The sequence below is a fragment of the Anas acuta genome, chromosome 11 (assembly GCF_963932015.1).
Source record: "Anas acuta chromosome 11, bAnaAcu1.1, whole genome shotgun sequence".
Taxonomy (NCBI): Eukaryota; Metazoa; Chordata; class Aves; order Anseriformes; family Anatidae; genus Anas; species Anas acuta.
The window spans coordinates 1,177,709-1,198,164 of record NC_088989.1 but is presented as its reverse complement, the minus strand read 5'-3'; the positions used below and the strand labels follow the sequence as shown (position 1 = coordinate 1,198,164).

The following is a 20,456-nucleotide window of genomic DNA, read 5'->3' as shown; positions in this document are numbered from 1 at the left end:
GTCTACATAAGCCTCTGATTCCCCAAAATGTCCATTAAATGTTATTTCAGTGACCACATTTTCTTTTGCAAAGGCACTCTGACTGTCCTGCTTCATCAGGCTCAGGTGCACGGCACAAAGCCCATCCTGCTCCCCCTCCCAGGGCCACGCATCCTCAAACGGCAGGGAGCTTCTGCACAGGAGGTCATGGGCTGCCTGGCAGCCCCACTGGGTGGGCAGTCAGAGCTAGCAGTGGGTCTCAACCTGTAAAAAACACAGAACAAAACAATCCTAGCGTACTTCAGGAAGGAGTTTATATCGTGTGGGCAGTGAATGTGCTGTTTGCAATCCAGAAGTTGCTATGGCAACTTGGCAAGAACCTTTAAAAAAATTACACAGCAAACAGTCAAAGAAAACCTAAACGTATACAAGAGGAGTCCCTAAGCACATCTAAATTAAGTAGTGGCCAAATGAGTTCTTTTTTTCTTCTCTGTCCTCCTAGAGAACGTTGCCGTACCAGCCTTTTCTTTGCTGCTGCTTATTTTTAATTTACACACTATCTATCTTTTGACCATTGATTTCCTACACAACAAGACAAGCGTGAGCTCCGTCCACAGATGCCCCTCACTTGTTCCTTGAGGCCGGCTCTTCACCATCCTGGGAAGTAGGTTTATGGACTTTTTTTTTTTTTTTAAAAGGTCTCCTAATTACCCAGAGAGCCAACATTTTATTTTCTAATATGGTGGACACTTATGCCTATATTACTTTTAAAATATGCGGGCTTCCATGGCAGGAGTCGACCTGGGAGGGCTTTTTTCAAATGCTGTTGTCGCAGGCTGATGAGCTGACCCCTTGTGCTGAGCTGTTACATCTCCCTGGCACTTACAAAGGAGACAAGATGAGGTTGCATGTGTGTCTCAGCTGAAGTTAAATTCTGAAACGCGTAGCACATGTAAAATTCAAGGTTAATGAAAGGTTTATCTTGCCCATAGGACTGCTCATCAGAAGGAAGGGTAGCTCATGCAATTACACTGTGATGAGATATTGATTTTTTTTTATTATGATTTCCAATGTTATTTCAATACAGGACAAACCAAAAACAGCCCTGAAAAGCAAAAGCAGCATATGGGCTACAGCCAAGCATCCTAATAGCTGTGAAGTCCACAGGCTCAAAGCGTATTGTTTAGGATAATTATGTTAAGACACGAAGTCGAGATTGTTTTATGGTGAGAGACACATTGGGTCACCCTCCAGCACTGTGCTGTGCAGTTACTATATTAATTTTGACCACCACTTCTGCTGAACACCTTCGTGATACTTACTTGTAAACGTGTATTAAACACATTGCATCCACTGGAACAGCACAAGCTTACTGACCAGAACTGGTCCGGCACCCAGCTGGGATCACCTGGCACAGAGATAAAGCCCAAGTCCCCCAGCAGCTCCAGGCCACAGCTCCGGACACCCCCAGCAGGCAGGGGACTGGGCAGGCATGGGGACAGCCAGCCCTGCAGGGCCACCAGCTGTTGTCACCACACGGCGCTGGGTCACACTGGGCTCTATTGCCAGCACAGCTCATACGTCTGCCTCCTTGATCACAGGATATCTTCTACACAGAGTTCATCTTCTGCAATATACGAATGTTTTATAGCTACAAATTACAGACAAAAAACAACCACAGAGTAAAAAATTATTATTGGGGAATTAAAAAAAAAAAAAAATCCAGTTGATTTCTGATCACTGTAAACAATGATCAGCATATGAGAATTACATTTTATTGAGCATATTCCTTCTATATTCCCACATCTAAGTTGGATTTAATCTTTTAATTGATCTATAGTGCATTTACATATAAATCTAGAAATTTGGGGTTGGGAAGACTGCTTTAAGTGAGCAACAGAGGAGATGCACTCTGCAGCAAGTTAGGAAAAGGGGAAGTCATAAAATTACTTGAAGTACACTTAAAGAAAAAGGAACAGGCTGCAGTGCCAACACTGGGTGCCAAACAGCTCCGTTTCGTGCCTGGCTGCCAGCAGCCTGCCTAGCACAGGACAGGGAAGCCACGGAGCCCCGGTGGATGCTGCACGCAGCCCTGCACCCAGGGCATCGCTATTTATGCCTAAATTAATCAGAGTTTTGTCTTAATTTTTGTTACTGCTTTACAACTCCAGGAGGAATCAAATTATCAGTTAAGAAATATTTCCTGTTGAAAGATTATCCATACAACTACCTCCTCCTTATGCCTGCCCTGTGCCTATCGCTGCTGAAATGAAATAAAACAACAGGGGGACACAGAGCAGCCACTAAGGCTTATAAAGATACTCCATGGCAAGATACACTGTCCTTCCTTGGCCTAACGTACAATAAAGTCATGACACACTGCTGCTGAGTTGTGTCTGAGGACACAGAGGCCATTTAGAAATGGCACAAGTGGCATCCCGAGTGGAACGGGATCAGAGGATAACGGTGGGGCTGCAGCAGAGCTGCTCCTTGTCGCTGTTACTGGACAGAGCACTTACATATCCAGCCAGATGTGCACAGAGAGAAAAGGCCAGGCACCCTTAGCAGCAGCTAGCAGTATCTGTGCCCAAACCCCCAAAAAACCCCAGGACCTGTCCCACCATCGTGCCTCGCACCAGCACCGCTCCCAGGCGAGGCACTGCCCTCGCTCCCCACCTGCAGCTGGCGGCACCTCCAGCACCGAGCCTGAAAAACGCATGCACAGGTAGGGGAGAGGGTGGAGGGAGCTTCTTTCTGTTTCAAGGGCTGCCTTTGAAACAATCAAACACGCTTTCAAAAATCCAAGGGCTCTGTGTTCCTGAGGATCAGCCCCGACCCCAGCGCTCGCTCCTTCGGTTAGCGGCAACCATCAAAGGCTGAACCCTGCGCTGTGAAGCCTCTGGGGCTGCTGCTTTACTTTGTAGAGGTCATTTGTCTCATTATTTCCCTTCCGAAACTGCTCAACGAACCAACACCCACGCACTCTTTCATTTAGCACATTTAAATATTTATAATAATATTAAAATACTTGAACCGCTTTGAAAGAGGTTGTTGGAAAACCACGGGCTCGCCTCCCGCTCCTGTCCATTTCTCACCCTGCAGCCCCCGGGGCTCTGCAGCACCGACCCACCACGGCTGGGTGCTGATGTGCTGAGTGCTGGGGTCATGTCCTGTGTGCCTGGTGGGCATCCAGGGGCTGCAGGTCTGCTTACAAAACCTCTAAGTTGGCAGAAAGGCTGTGTGGGCTCCAAAACCAAAGGCAGTCCCTACCCTAGCCCGTTGGACATCGCAGCCCCAGCAGCCCCTCCTTCCCCTGCTTTGGGTTCTGTGAAGAACCAAAATATTTTTTCGGTCTCAAGCACTTGCTACCTATGCTAACTAAATTACCTGGTACTGTAACAAAAATGTTTTATTCATAGCTTGTGCAATGCCTGGCACCTGCTTTTCTTTTGGTACATATTAAACACACATTTCATTTAACTTATTTGAAAGCACTAGAATATTTAGTAATTACCTGAAGTACTTAAGTGGTTTCCATGCTGTTAATATTTTCTTTTCGTTTGCTGTTGAAATAAAATGACCTGCCCACAGGGACCAGACACCTCCCAGTCCCCATGGCAAGAGCCAGCAGCACGAGGGATGCAGGACAGGACACGGGGCCTCGTGCCCGCTCCTTCACTGCCTTCTGTTGCTGTGATTCATTGCTTTTTATTTTATGGAAGGACAACTAAATCTAATCTATTACTGCTGCTTTTTTAAATAACTGCACGTCTCTTCTGGCAGTTTCATTACTTGCAGTGTTCGCTGGCATTAATTTTGTTAGGGTTTAAGAATTTAATGAGATATTAAAATGCTAAACGCTTTCCTCCGAGCTGATGACAAAAGAAAACGACCAGGCATGGTTTGGTGGGCTGCACAAGAACCCGAGGTAACTGCACAGGGTCACTGGGGGAGCCCAGCAGGAGCCCCACACCATGCACCAGCATGGCACAAATCCACCAAAGTCACAAATCCACCTCCTAGCAGCCACTTTCGACAGGGCCAGCAGGATATTTTTCCAAATCTGTTTAATACAATTACACCAAAATAATTACACGAGATGGAAATGGATTCATCTAGCAGTACATCTGAGCTGGCTTTTTGTTTCCTCAGACCTCTCTAAGTGCATGTCCAGGTCTGCTCACAGAGTTATTTTCTACCTCTGCTTCAAAGCACTCTTACTGCTATGCCTTGGGAATGAGATATATTCAGTAGATGTGTTTTACAAAACCAATTTCTTCCTGAAGCAAAGATACCTGCTAAGAAAATAATCACCCATTATCAAGCCAGATAAAATTTCATGGAAAGATATATTCACAGTGTTGGGAAATTTGACTCATGTTCTCAAATATCATCATCTCCCTGCAATCACTGTCAAAACAGCTGTAACACTACTGTTATGGCAATCTTCACCAGGTAGTGGTTTTAGGCTTTCTCCCTCAGTGCTGAGTCTCTCAAAGGTAGGTTATCCAGGCTGGATCCAAAACATGGAGAGAGACCAGTATTTACCCTGAAAAATAACATGTGCCAGATTCCCCAGTGTAGATCATCACACGGTGGATACAATTTCCCGGCCGTTTGTGCAGCACCAGCTGCAGAACACCACTTGTCTCTGTTTAACCCAGTAACTTGAAGTTGGGCCACATGCATGTGTTCCAGAACAGCATAAAGCCATGCTTAGAAAACAGAGAAATCCATAGGTTGGGCTTGGTATTTCATCCCAGTGACGAATCTCCTGTGCTGCTAAGCCATCTGGCTCAGTCTGCCACTTGGAAAAGCTCTTCTGCAGGAGCCGTCCTCCCATGAAACACCTTCCAAGGGCAGAAGCATGTCTTCACTGCTCCTGCCTTGACTGCTCTGTAATTAAGGAGAGGACCTTTACAGCTTTGGGATAAACCCATCTAACACCTCTGGTGCATGCTCCGTCTTCTGCACAAATTCAGGCTTGCCTGTGCAGGCTCTGCACGCTCCTGCTCACACAAATTGTACCAGTGCTGCCCGAAGACTTTTCCATGGGCTGCTCCCTCCACTTGAGGCACAGAGAAGAGCTGGAGATGTGCACGTCCCCAGGGGTGGCTGCACGCAGCCGTCTGTCTCTCCACGCAAGTCTTCTGCTTCCACGTCACTGGCAGGAAAGGCAGAGCCACCAGCCACTCCTGGGCCTCACTCACAAGTAGTTCACAAGAGGGTTGTAGCATGAAATTAGCTGGGAATGATTTTTAAAGGCTGATTATAAATGAAGGGATATTGCTTATTTGGGAACTGAATGGGGTGACACATGGGTTATTTGTTTGGCTTCACAAGAGAGATGACAATACTTGCTTTTTCTGCTATCATTGAGCTCTTTGCCATTATTTACTGGTCTGAAATACTGAGATTTCACTACCACGTACATGCCTTCAAAGAAAAAAACATCTCTTGCTTTTCTCTGTCTGAATCCAGCTAGTTCTATTGTACCAATTCTCACAAAGCAGAGAGAGCCATTATAACCATTTTGATCAGATGAATGAACTCCACATGTTCTCACAAAGCTTAGAGTAAGGCTAAAACTCAGGTTAGTGACCAATTGCCTGAAACGTTTGTTTGTATGCTAAAAGATAAGAACAGCTTGTTTCTGCTTCACAGATCAGAGCCTTCGCACATTTTAATGTGTCACTGTGGTTCTGTTTGTTGTTCCATAAAAGTTACTGCCTCAAAAAACAAAGACAACAATATTGAAATAGGAAGGAAAAACAGAAGAAAAATGGGAGGTTTCATTACTACAAAAGAGACCCAGCTGAGTTACTCAGGCTGCTTATCTGGTAATGAAAGGAAGGGGCAAATTTGTTATTTTCCAATAAAATCTGGAAAGCGCACTTCAGAAATGAAATAAAAATTGAAGCTACTTACCGCTCGGCATCTTTGCAAGGGAGGAGCTGATGGGAAGGCACGGGCTGGGAGAGCCGGCACAGAACTGCGCCAGCTCCGGGTTCTGCAGGGATTCAGCTACTTACCGGCTGAGTTTCCACTCTTAGTACCAGATGATTTACAGAAGAATCCGTATTTTAATAAGGCCAATCTTTGACGCTGCTTATGGTTTGATGCCCACCTGGGAGCTGAGCAGCACCTGCCCAATGCCCGCACATTGGGCATTGGGAGATGAGGCGCGTTGAGCCACACAGCCAACCTCTGCTGGGCAGGGAGCAACGCTGGCACTCTGGATGACCTCAAAAGCAAAAGACACTGTGAAAATGAACTCTCTCATTTTGGTTTCACCTCTCACTTTCAAATGAATATGAGAAAACCCCAGGAACACCACTTGTTCCACCAGAAAGCACCAGGTATCCAACACACACAGCTCCACAATAACTCAAAAGTATAGGAAAAGCAGTGCAAGTTGACCTGGTCTAAATGTTTGAGCTAAAACATGAGTCTTTGTTCACGTTTGGGACTCAGTGATCCAAGCAAAAGGCTGGCCAGGGCACCCCACGGCAGGCGCACTGGCAGGGTGCTCCCTCGTGGTGGGTTCGCGCACTCCCCATCCTACAAACCCAGGGAACAGCCGGGATTTCTGAGCACTGCCTGCTCCCGGCTGACACCCAGCAGGCTCTCCCAGGAGCTTCATAAGCATCAAGAGGCCTTAAATAATGATGACCTTTACTTATGAATCAACAGAAGTGAAGACGAAGAGCACTTCAGGCACTTGCTCTCCGGCAGAAGGGGATTCACAAATGTGGCCCAGTTCAGTTCAGTCGATTCTCAAAAGCAAAGAAATTCCTCACGTGTAACTGCGGGGCAGGGATCAATGCAGTGGTGCTGGACAAATGGCCCGCTTCACAGCCAAGACCTCCTTCATCTGGGAAGCATGATCGAAAGCAAAAGTCATCACACAGCTGCAAAGTTTGTTTGTGCACTGCCTAAAATCAAGTCAGAAAAAAGGTGATATAATGCTATTTCCTTGCAAAATGTCCAGCGCTGGCCTAGATCATGATAAAAATTCATCCAAAGGGTAGCTCAGGGTTCAAAGAGAAGCCTGGGACTGCAACACAGAAAAGCAGTGAGGTGTGAATAAAGTATATTTTCTATTAACATTCTTCCCTCTGTATCTATGAGTGCTAGGTATATTAGACGCTGCTAATATTCAACACCAACCTCAAATGATCTATATTTTTTAAAATCAGATTGTGACCTTCTTTATAAGTCAGCCTGTCTCCTGTACAAAACATTTGAAATTCTTCCACCTCCCCGTGCCTTATACTGACACTACTTTAGCAAATCGCTTACCACAGGATTTTGAGCTTGAAATTCATTTATAGGAATTCCCACCTCTGCCCTCCCCCCTTTGCCCTTTTTCAGCCAGTTCAGATTTCGTTCCAAGCGGAAGGGACCCCACGGGAAATGCTGTGAATTGGACCAATTCCTACCAGGACATTCTCCAGCACACAAAGCATCCTTCCCGACCGGACGGGTGCACACAAGACTTTCTGCTGTCTGAGCAGACAAAGCCCGCTGGCGGATTTACCCAGCCGTGGGACCAATGCCAGGCAGAGGCTGGCACTCAAAACAAACAAACAAACAAACAAACAAAAAAAAAAGAAAACACTCAAAACAAAAAACAGCTGTTTGGGTCTGAGCATAGCAAGATCTTTTAGCAATCACGACACAACCCTCAGTTACTGCTCACGCTGCATATTGTTGTAAACACCTCATTTCATTATGCACGAAGCAAAGAAAGATTAGCTCCTGAGGATACACCTAAAAGAACGGAGAATTAATTAAAATTTATTAAAACAAAACCCGCTAGAAGATCTTCAAAGCAACACAATAATTTTAAAACTCATAACAGAATTGCTTTGGGAACGAACGCCCTACGCAGATTAAGTAGAGTCTTTTACCATACTTGCAAATTTTAAGCCTGGGTGCCCTGGCAGCACCCAGAGCCACGCACACAGGTTTTGAGAGGTGGGAGCAGGGAGGCATTTGGCTGTCACTTCCAATCTGTTTGAACACTTGGAGGAAAAGTAGAAGATATTTGTATGGATGGAAACACCACAACACCAAAATATGTATTTAAATTATAACAATCAGACCTAGAAAACGTGTACAGGTTTCAGAGCCTTTGTTATGTAGATGTTAGCTGTAATTAACCTCCAATTGAACATAACAAATGCAGGCATACACAAGAAAAATATTAATAAAAGCAAAGGCTTTGAAATGTATATTTTAATATATTGCAAGCAGATTTGACCACCAGATCAAGCTGCTACAGGTGCACTGCATGAGGCTCGCCATGGAAAGGACAAGCACAGACAGATGGCAAACACAGCAATATCTGGTGTTTTTCTTAGTGCTCCCCCTTGTAGAGGCACGTCATATATTTAACTTCAACATTTCTGACACAAATAAACGTTTGTTCCTCGAGCTTTTAGAGACAAGCTTAGCAAGCTCACTTGGGTGCAGTCTAAAGGTTCAGAAAGAAAGAGATGGACATGAAAAAAATCTCTCCAAAGACCTCCACACAGCAAGTGGAAGGACCGAGTTGTGCCATTCACTCCCGCCAAGATGCTGACCCACGAGGTTTCCAGCACAGGACCCCACACTCTGTGCTGTACCTGCCATTTCAGGACAACGCCTTGCACTTCATCAAGTCCTTCGATCTCAGGATCCCGGGCAGTTCATACTAACACCAGAGCAAGGTGGGCAATACAGGAAAACCCAACAATGTTTTCCCAGGAAAGTAGTGTACAAAGTGGTTTGCTTACCCAGCTCTGGGAGGCTGCTGTTGCAGAGGGGGACAGGAGCAGCTCCATTATGTGCCAAAGCCCCTCTCCAAGCTTCGTGGCATTTTGGAGAGAAGATGCAGAGCCAGGCAGCAGGGGAAGCTCCAGCAGCCAGCTGGACCTCGGCCAGCACACCCCGATTAACATCTCTAACACGGTGTGAGGAGTGCCGGGCGGTTTTTAATTACATGATGCAGGTGAGACCTTGTGTTCACACTGCTCCAGAGGAGGGCACCTCCAGCAGCAGCTCCTGCTCAGCGTTGAGGAAAGGGAGCAGAAGGAATGTCGCTGAGTTATAACATCACCCACGGCACCCAATGTTAGCACTTACTGTCTGAACGAGGCTGTTTCTGATACCAAGCAACATGGCCATCAACAGGCTGAAGTATACTAATCAAAATGAATAGAAAAGAGCATTTAACAGTTCACAACACAAAGGAAACACTTTAATCTTGGCCCACACTGTGCCTGTCCATACCCCCGGACTCCAGCAAGCACCTCAGTCACAGGAGGGACACGGTGAGCAAATAGCTGGGGAAACGAGACCACGGAGCTGCTGGTGTTGTCCTGACATTACTGCAGCACACGGGCACCTTCCCACCTTGCTTTCCTTCCCGTATCTATGTTTTATATTCAGCAATATTTACAAAGTCATGTAAAGCTGGAGCAGTGTTGGATTTTGATTGCAAGCTGTTTAAAAGCCAGCAGCCTTGTTTAGCAACTTGTCTGTAGAATGCCCACCGCACCGCCGGAGCCACGCGAGCAATAACCCAACTGCTCTCAACACGTGTCTGCTCCAGGTCTATTACTTCCACGGGACATAGTTAGCGGGGTTATTATAACTCCTGCCACTAAGCAGACCGAGACCCACATCCACCTAAGATGTGTCAAGCATTATTGCAATAAGCAAAACTGGTTGTAGCAGGCAGCGATGCAGGCAGGAGGACACAGTGTTACTCCTGAGCATAATATTAGAAACCAGCGGAATATGAAAGCACAACCCCAGGAAACAATATGTCAGATTACCAGAATCACTATTTACTGGTATTGTACATCAAACAGTGAGCACCACTGATGGAAAAATTGTTTACTCTTTGCAGAGAGTTTGACTCCCTCAGAAAAAGGCAATAACAATTGCTTTTGTTCATACTACACTGGGGAGAGAGGGGGAGAGAGTGAGCGAGAAAATACAGAAGGGCTGGGACTAATAACACAGAAACTAATGGAAATAGCTGCCGAACCACTGAGAAGTTGTGGATATTTACTGTGCCTTCATCTCTCCCACTCATGATGTTTCCCTACCTATTACTTTGCTTTGCTAGGCTTCTTATGAGGCTACAAATAATCTCGTCTTATTTTCCTGTTCTACTCCATTTACTATTTTACTTTTTTGAGTGTTTCTTGTATAAGTTGGGGAGAGGAAAAAAAAAAAAAAAAAGTTTCTTTCACTATCAACTTTCTAGAAGGAAAGGAAGTAGAAAAACCCAGTGTGGCACGCAGGGAGCAAGTAATTATCCTTTTCTTTGTCAGTGAGCTCTAATTCAGAGCCATTTCTGGAAACTTGTCTTCATTTTTACTTGCCTACATGGACAGTCCCACACAAAACTCCCATCCTTCTAGCTTCTAGCCATACTCAGCCTAGGCAAACACTTGAGCTTAGAATGACAACTGCTGTTTTCGGTTTTCTAATGCCATGCCAAAGGCACAAACTGCCTTCAGTTCTACCCTGAGAACAGATGCAACCACTTCAGTTCCTCGCTTTACTCAGCGGGCTCGCAGAGGGGGCTGGATGCTGAAGGTGTGTGCTGAGCATGAGACGAACCCTGGGTGTCCCCCCCGGTACCACTGCACCCACACACATCGCTGCTCCTGCTGAGCTCACCAAACACTGCAGGAACCCAGGCCACACCATAGCCCTGCCCAGGGACACCTAGCGAGCCAGGGCATCCCAAACGTCACTTTTGCAGCAAATCTCTACTTCCACTCCCATTAATCTTTGCTCTACCAAGTAATTATACTGATTGGGGCATTACGCAATCAGACGCTCATCCTAATTCTAGGTAGCACTTACCCTCTGTAAATTAGGGGGGTGATGGTTGCAGTTGCATTTGGGTAAGACAGAGAAATGTAAGGGGGATGGAAACCAAGCACCATGTGTTTTTAGGTGTTTCAGGTCTTGTGGCAGAGAACTGCTTTACCTTCCTGTGGTAACACGTACGGCATCCAGACTCAGCTCCTGCACCAAAGGCAGCATTGCACCCTGCAGATGCAATTAACCTGATGGAAGTACCCCTGGCAAATACAACCCAGTGGTGGCCAAAGGCATCACCTGAAGACAGAAGGACCTACTTGAAACTGGCTCAGCAAATGCTCCCCACACCAACATGAGCAGAGGATCTGCAGGATGAGGACTGGATTTTCCCTCTGCAGCTCTGTGCTTTCCTGGTTAGAGTCACTGGTTTGGTTTTGGGGGGCTGAAAGCACACGTGCCATCATGGCACAGCTCTCCCATGGAGCTGTCCAGCTAAAAGCAAGGGGGTCAGCAGCCCCACACCCGCCGGGTTTGGCTCTGCAGGTGCATATTTATATTTTAGCTGATTTAAATCATCCTTTGGAGGAGCACATCAGAGCTGAAATGATTAAAGACTGCAGTTAAAGACCACATTTGCTATGCTGAGCATGGCTGTACCAGAGGACACGAAAGTGCACTTCCTTTTCATTAGCGTGATGGCTGGCTTAATGTATAACCCTACATTACCTGTAGTAGCTGCTAAATCCCATTTTTTCCATACAGATCAGGTCTGTGCCTACCCTGCTACCACCACAACCTCTTTGATTGCTTAATCAGAAATCCAGAACAACTAGAACGTTCCTCATTTCATTCCTGATTTTTTCTTTCTTTTTCTGTCTTCCTCACCCAGAGAAAGTATTACTGTTGAAAGACTTTTTTTCCCCAAAAACTAGATTGATAGCAAACCATGGTGAAAAAATGTTTTAAGAAAAGGGGGGAGAGAGAGAAGAACACCTGACAACTGCAGTGCAGTGTTTGTCTTGACACCTTCGGGAATGTCTTGGGTATGCCAGACATGGATCATTTTACAGCCACCTGTTCTGAAGACAGGGATATTGAAATACCTTTCAGAAAAATCCCCAGAGAAGGCAAGCACACAGAGGGGAGAGGGAGCCATGCACCCTTCATGCTGCAGATGGAGTCCCCGGGGTGCTGAGCAGCAGGCGCTGGGTGCAGGTCACCCACTTGTACCTGCTAACACCTGCCCTGCCCTCGCAAGGCACACACAGAATTGCAGCCCTGCTAGCAGGCCAGTATTTTTGTCACTGGCCATCTTTTACTTCTTCCTGCAATATTTATTCTCACTTAAACTTGACAAGCATTGTGCTTGGGCTGAGATGGTTTAGTAATTGGGCTTATAAATGGAAAGAACTAAATGCACTCTTACTCTCATATCTCTTAGCAGCTTAATAACTGGAGATGACTGATGATCAGATCCACCTAGAGACCACAAGTATCGTTTCTGTCATTACAATCAGCCACAGAGCGTTATTTAATAACGGCCCAGTTTCTCCGCTGCACTTGAGATAGGCTCCGGGGAGAAGAGGACCGCTGATTGCAGCTCCCCGATGCCCACGGCAGGCCATCAGCTGCCCCAGCACCAGCTACAGCAGCAGTACAGCAGTGCTGGCTTCTGCACAGCCCCGGCCAGAGGCAGGCACAACACAGCTTGTAACACACCCGCAGGTAACAGGACCCGGTGTCACGCACCCACGCTGGGCACCGGTCACTTCGTGCCACCTGAAGCACAGTGCAGCAAGAGGGGAGAGGCTCCGATTACTTCAGTGCAAGCAGGGACACAACAGGATTAAGTTCAAACCGATTCTCGCTTTCTTTTAACCTTTTAATATTTAATGAAGGTTGGGAACGATGAAGGTCACCAGAAAGCTTGGCGATGGATAACTGTAATGGCCGAAGACAGCTCCAAAGCGTTTAGAGCCCTCCTCCCAGACAGGTATTGACATTCCCTGGATTGTATTGATGTTTCATCTCACGCTTTCCTTTTTCAGACTGATGTAGAGGTTGTGCCTGAAAGTTAACAAAACACCCCTCACCCTGCTAGGCAGCTGAACCCATAAATCCTGGTGTAAGGCAGCAAAGCATAAGCAGAGTGACCCCTGAAGCCCGCACTGGTGTAGGGCTCCAGTCGGAGCTCCTTCTGTCATGTTTCTGCCATGTTCCAGCCAGCAGAACAGAGACTGTGTGAAATGCAACCGCCAGGCATTTTTCTTAGAAAATAAAGAGGTAAGAGGGTAGAAGAAAATGCTCCTTTTAAGAGGTGCCAGATGGCTACACAACCCCACCGGAGTTCAGTGAGAGCAGGGCCCATCAGCAGATTTCACATGGATGGTTAGGATCCCCGGGGCACTGCAAACATCACGAGCTAAACACATCCCCGTGGCTGTAACACATTGCTTGGAAGCAGCACTGGTCAGGTATTGCACAGGGGAAAACATACTGCCCTGAACTCTAAGCCCAGTAACAGCTTAATCTGCTTGATGCTCAGGTCTTTAATAGGAAAGGGTTAAAATAAAAGAAACAAAATATTCCTTCAGTGTCAGAGAAAATGCAGTTTTCTTACCAGACCGAAGCAAGCATGTAACACTATAAATACCGGTGCTCCCCCCTCTCCCTTATTTATCTGTTCTGGTATTTATTGCATCCAAAATAAGAAATACCAGAAACCTGACAGTAACTCCAAGTCGTACATTTTCAGCACAAAGTTTTAAAGCATTATTAAAAGAAAAGTAGATGTAGTCATACATGGAAAGCTACGTGAACTGGAGAATGCTCAATCCCACCCTCCCTTGGCATTTGCACTTCTGTCATTGATGAAACCCGAATCACCAAAATTCTGGGGGGATCACTCCTCACTATGGTAAAGCTTCCAAGACGCATTCCCAGAGAGCCTGAAAAGTTCCTTGCTCCAATATCGATCCCCTCCGAGTGCCACTTTTCAGTTTATTTCCAGGCAGGGCCGTCTGTCAGCCAAGGCCAGGTGAGACGATGCCCCTGGCTGAGGCACCAGGCCCTGCTGAGCACCCCAGCGACTGCACAGGAAGATATATCCCTAAGCCTCCTCCTGCACTTACAGCTTCATTGGTATGTTGGGTGGGTTTCCGCCACCATTTCAAGAAAATTGCTTGAGGACAGAAAGGAAGATTAGTTCTTCTGAAGACTGGAAAAACAACAGCAGTTATACTCCTACCTATAAATCTGATTTCCTTGATTGCAGCTGGTTTTAGAGTACCACAGGATTCCCAGGAACTTCACAAACAGTGAAAATTGGCTGTAATTAAGCTTGACTTTCACAGCTATATCCAAATCTTGCTAACATATCATGTCTGAGGTTGAGTACCTTTGTAGTAAAACATAACAGAAGGGCCTCCAGAACTGAGGGTCAAATCCTGATTTCCTACTCAATAATAAAAGGCTGGGAAACATTTTAAAGACAACCACCAGTTCCTACAGGTTCCTGCTGCCTCTGACCCCTCCTGGTCACTGCTAGATGCTGCTCAGCATTTAAACAGAACTTAAAACATGTCACCTGTGATTTTCCCCATATAATCCTCAGCCTTGGGCTAAACCTGCCAAAGGACTGGGTTCTGCTTTGAAGGGTGGCAGCGGAGGAGCAGGGACTCGAGCAGTTCCCTCTTGGTTTAAGACCAGAATGGATACAGAGGTTTTATGGATGATTTACATCTCCCTAGACCTGGTCACCCCCCCAAGAGCCCAGTCACCACTGTGGCTCAGCACCTGAAAGGTGATTAGAAATCTTCTTGTCTACAGGCACCAAGCATGAGCTGTATTTCACCTGGGCATTTGCAGGATTAACTCTGATTTTAACCTGTTTTAAGTTACCTGGTTCCAGCAGCAACCTTACCCTACTGCTCATGCACACACACCTGCTTGCAATTCCTTTTTGTGCACAGCAGCCCCAAGACACAGGTGGATCAGGTCACCACCCCAAGCTCTGCCCCTGGCCTTGTCCTGTGCTGCCCCAGGGCCCTGGGGGGCTTCCCCTGCTCCACAGCCATGAGGGGTTTCTGGATGAAATGGTGAATGAAATTATGCTTCTGGGGTTTCAGAAGCAAGCGACCAGCACCACTGCAGTGCCCTGGGGAGCAAGGAGAAAGAGAAGGAAGGGAAAAAAAAACAGGGGAGGAAAGGAACCTAATTCTCCCTTTTAAACAGCCTACCTATATTAAAATGGAATGCATCTTAAGTGCACCATAAAACATATTCTTCATCCCATTTGCCACTTAACTGGAGCTCTTTTTCTGCCTGCCTAAACACAAGCCTAAGGCCCTTTGCTACTGATACAACATAAGCACAACTTAATAGTGAGACCAGTGCTGGAGATGCAACTTTAATAAGTGTGGTTTGGAAGTGGCCTGGAAGAAATGTAATGAACATATTGGTTGTTTAGCCTGCTCCGAGTGCTTAGATCAATACAACAGCATTTCCTTATTGCAACTTATTAGCCCAGTCATTTCTTTTTTGCCATCCCTGACCTCGTGTGCAGCAACCAGAGAAGTGGCAGGAGAAAAGGACTCGAGCTGTGCTGATCTGAATGTAATTAACATAAGCCCACTCTGCATGAGGGCCCAAATGATGCTGTTGTAGGAGCTGATGGCCAGGATGCTTGGACCAGAGCCCAGCAGCTCCCACCCTGCAGGGACCCCCCAGCCCCAGCCCCTCCACAGCCCCCAGCCGTAGCCCTGAGGCTTTGTGACAAGCACCAGGGACACCAAGCTCGGTGGCGCGCAGCTCCCTGCAAACCAGCAAGGAGAGAGGACGGCTTTATCATCTCCAGCACCGAGCTAAATCTTTAGAAAGAATAAACACCAGGAAGAAAACGTGGTATTGACCAAAAGCTACCAGAAATTTGTAGAGGCAATTGAAGGTTATAGTCTAACGCCGCAGAAGATAAAACTTTGGACAGCCTGTATAGATACCACCCCACTTGCTCTTTGCCAGGAGCCTATCTATTTCCAGCACATGTGAGCTTTGCAGTGCTATGCTTTATTCATACGCTTCAGGATTAAAAAAATGAACACAGTGCCTGTACTGCCAGAGCACGCTACAATAATACCACATTTGAAGACTTCTTTTTTCCCCCGTCTATCCAATTATTTTTCTTCCTAGGTTCTAGAAGGAAAAATACAGGTGAGGGAAAACACCTACCTAAAGTTCAAGAAACTTAGGGTTTTTTTTGTGCTTGTCAAGCTGTCAAAACTTACTGGCTCCCAGTGAACACAGATTACACTGAACATGGATTACTGCCAGACAAGCTCAGCAGCCCTCATATGCTATGCGAGCTCCACATCCAAGTTTTTTTCTTTCCTGCTGAACATTAAAGACTCGTAGGCTGTGGTATCCCTAATGGAAGGGGATTTTCTGTGCTGTTTTATGTTGAAAAATGCAGTTATGCTCCTTTCTGTTTTTTGGCCAACACCGATTAGGATCTGCTGTTTGCAACAGAAAATGCTTGTCCTGTCTCTGCTTCCCTCTTCCCCACCCCTTCTCCCAGCTCTCCTTTCTGAGGTAGGTATTTGTCTCATTTCAGAAGCATGGAAGATACCGGGGTAAAATACCTCTAATGGAGCAAACCAATGGGACAAACAAGAGCATCAGCTTTACCAGACCTGACTACTGCTAATAAGCACTTCATAAGCAATAAATCTGCACAGAGGTTTCCTAACGTTTCAGTTAGGAAATGGCTGTATTCCCCAAAGAGATGAAAATACTCCGTTAGCAACCAATTTTATCCCGGAGATGATGCGTGGCCCGCTGAACATAATTTAATTAAAACTGTAAGGCAGAATAAAACTTTGTCATATAAATGCTTTGTTTTTAATTATAACACTTCATTAATATTTTCCAGAATTACGCTATCTCAGGAAACAAGTTTTCATTGTTTTGCTTAGCTTATTTGAGACACCCAGCTTTAATAACAGCGTTACCCAGATGGCAAAATCCGAGCTGACACGCGTACTCACCCATAAATTACACAAAGAAATCCGCCTGGTAACGAGAAGCTGACTCAGATCCAGGTGACACATCAGTCTCTTGCAGTGCATTCACCACTTACAGAACCAGACGTTGCAGTGAGCATCCTGCCAACAAAAGGCACCAAGGGGAAAGCCCTGGGTGCTGGCCGGGCTTGTCCCTGCCGCCTGCCTCCCAAAAAGCCTCCGGAGGCACCGACAGCAGGGTGAGGCCTTGGGCAGGCAGGGGCTGTGAGGGCACGTGGATGAGGAGGGACTTCTAGGAGAAGAGCGGACAGGACAGGCAGGCTGGGGACACATGGCACTGGCACAGCCCCAGCACGGTGACCGCATGTGGAGCACGGCCGCAGGCGCCGCTGCACAGCCCGTGGCGAGGTGCATGCCACTCATCTTATCCATCAGTGGCAAAACTCCACTGAGCGCCAAAACAACAGCATCCATGAAAGCTTAATGTCTACTTAATAGCCCTAAGTGATTGAATTAATCTCCCTGGCACTGCTTCTCCAAAGCGAGCCTCAGCCAGGCTCCTGGTACACTCTCACCCGTCTCAGGCGCAGATCCCTTCTCTTGTTACTGAGGTGCAGGCTCTGGCTCCTCTTACCTCTGGAGATGAAGTGTTCATACAGAGAAACCCTCAGCTTTTCTACCAGCAGCAATAAATATGATTGTGCATTCAGTTTCCTGAGGGAATCACTCATCAGCTCATGCTGCCTGAACCATTTTTAATTTTTTGCTCTCCAAGGCGAAAACCTGGAATTCCCCATGTTAGACCCAAATAAGATTTTGCTTCAATCTAGTTTAGTCTCATGCCTCATTACCTGTGAAGCCATACATACAGCATTTTCCTCACTGCTTTATAGTGATATATATACATATTGCTGTATACATTTACCTTTTTAAGAAAAGCAAACAGCGTCCCAAGGCAGCTTCTGCTGCAGAGACTTCTCAAAGCACAAACACATTTGTTTTCTCTGACCTTAGACAAGGCTGTCAGTAAATGAGGTCCCCCCTGCTGAAAAAGCCAGTGGACTTCCCTTCCTCCTCTTGCTCATCTCTGACGGATGCTCAGTGCAGAAATTCCCATCCTCAACCAATTTTCCTCCCTCCACGACCTTCGTCCCTTAGCAGATCCTGACTGCTCGGAGCAGAGAAGCAAAAAGCCCTGGTACCACCCAGCTCAGCCCTTTACTACATACACGTACCGTGGTCACCACAGGACGCTGTAAGCTCAGCACTCCCCTCCACCTCATGGCCATGGGGCAGGAGCAGCACGTCACAGCACATCACAGCACATCACAGCGCATCGCCCACCGCCAGCAGCTCTCCGCCCCGCACACCGCCCTCGCAGGGACCCACGCTGCAGCTCCACGGGCACTGCATGAGAGAAGAGGATGTGCGAGTCCCACTTCTCTTTTCTGTGAGTGAGGCTGGAGGACTAGAGGCTAAAATAAAACAGAAAAATAGCTTTTCTATAAGCTCCTAGGAGCTGGAGGTAGTTTAAATGCTACTCAACAGTATTAAGAAAATAAATCTTCAGGAATCAAAGTCCCCAAACAACATTTATTCATAGCTCTAGACCCACTTCTTTCCCCCTCTCTGAGCTGAAGAAACTTTTTGTGAAAAGCTTTTTATAATCCAATCTGAAGTTCGCTGCTGTGCATTTTATGCAATACAGACAGACCTGGAAGTTTTACAGAACAAAATGATCACTGCTCTGCCTGCTATGATAAGAGTCCCATTTGGCGAGTGTACTAACAGCAGCCATGTACCACATGAAGGCTCATTTCTAACTACAAGATCTTATTACCCATTAAATATGAAAACAATTTTTTAAAGTTTTATGAAAAGTTTAAGATACTTTCTTAGCAGTGAAAAAAGGGACACGAGTTTAGTAACAGGAAGATGTAAGGATGCTCATCCAAAGAAGCAACCATAGACCATCACACACATATAACACCTTTCAGCCAAAGGCCTCGAAGCACTTTCCAATACCAATTTAACTTCTTTACATCTCTCAGGAGGTGGATGAAGCTTAAAAGAATGGTGGGATGAGGCAACAAAGATACTAACCAACTGGTCAGTCACATAACCCTTCCCAGAGAGGAGGCTCTCAAAACCAAACCTGGCCAGAAGCTTTCCACTAGGTAGTCTCCAAACATGCAGTCTTCAAGGTCTTCCCCCAGCCAAAAGCAAGCCTTGACTGATAAAACACACCAGGTACAGCAGAGCCCAGATGGATCAACCTCCCCACACGCCCATGCTGCTCATCAGGCAGCAGAGCTGGGACCAACACCCAGCCTAGCAGTGCTCTGCACTCCATCACTGCACTAACGCAAGGTTTAGTCTCATTTATCTCTAGAAAGTTCAAAAGCACTAACGTGACTCTTCTATCTTAGCACTGATACCCTTCAAAAGCCCAACTGAGGCTGCCTCTCAGCATTAAAAGGAAGAAGATCCATATCTTGGCATTATCAGGAACAGCTGTTCCCTATTCATCAAAATGAGTTTAGCTGTGAATGCATAGCATGTGTAATACGGCCTTAATTAGAGATGTGCATTCTCTGTGAAATCCTTGTAATTAGTGATACGAGAGCTGCTCATTTTTCTGGTAGAAATGAATTTACCACAGCAAGTTTGGCAGCATCTTATTTCAGAGAGGCAGGTATCTGCAAAAGGCAGGAGCTTTGTTCATTTTCGTGGCTTTTTATTTTTATTATTTACTGAAATGTAGTATTACCTACAAATCATGCACAATAGACATAGGGCACAGTGAACCATGATTTCCAGACCTGTAATGACAGTGCAATACCTCATTATATCGACTATTTGTTCTTGATCATAGTAGCCCACCTGCACCTATGTATGCTGCTGTCAGCAGGAGGCGTCAGAATAGAGCACAAGCAAATACACCACACACAGCAGAGTTGGAAGAAAAGAACAGTTCTGATGAAAAATAAACAAATAAGTAAATAAATAGCCCCATCTTCCACCTCTCACATCCTCTAGCATATATACATAACAACCAGAAAACTAAACCAGTACTATGTGACCGATACTGGCCGCAGAGTGGAAATAGCAGCCAGTACTAACAGCAGCCTGCTAGGGAGCAACCCTGGCTAACATTCACGCTGGAATTTTGGAGGACGAGAAGATGAACAAGTCAATTACAGAATGCCCCGCTCCTCATCTTCCCAGAGTAATTGAAGATTCAGTATCATTTTTACTGAGTTATTTTTAATTGGTCTCATTTGCTGAAGTAAATTAGGTGTAGCATTGTCCTCAGTATGATGTATGCATCTGTGCAAATAGGAAAGAAAACATTAAAAAATTTCAAAGCACTGCCATGGAAAAACAGACAAAATCAGATAAATGCAATTAATTTCTAAGCCTACCCTTGAAAAATTATGATGTTAATCTATTTATTTGACTGTTAGTGATGGTTTCCATCAAGGTCAGGAGAAATTGCTCAATTAATAAATGTCTGCTTGCACCTGACAACAATAAAAGTTTCCCTGGAGTGCAATAAGCTAAAAGACCGTGACCTCAGACACAGACAGTGAACTTTGTATTGTCTTTTCTTTTCTTTTCTTTTCTTTT

The 20,456-nt window shown here is 46.0% G+C and overlaps 1 long non-coding RNA gene across 3 annotated transcripts; it reads right to left on the bottom strand.

The window, feature by feature from the left end:
• Nucleotides 1–4,029: 4,029 nt before the first annotated feature.
• On the bottom strand, nt 4,030–19,426 carry LOC137862509 (uncharacterized). Of its 3 annotated transcripts, XR_011100335.1 has the most exons (4): nt 18,930–19,426; nt 17,752–18,301; nt 5,908–6,914; nt 4,030–5,705 (listed from the first exon to the last, which is right to left on the bottom strand). It is a non-coding gene; the product is annotated as an uncharacterized lncRNA (long non-coding RNA). The 3 variants fall into 3 exon arrangements; XR_011100333.1 differs by having other exon boundaries at nt 4,030–6,914; nt 18,930–19,416; XR_011100334.1 differs by having other exon boundaries at nt 4,030–6,914; nt 18,062–18,301; nt 18,930–19,403.
• Between the last annotated feature and the right edge of the window lie 1,030 nt (nt 19,427–20,456).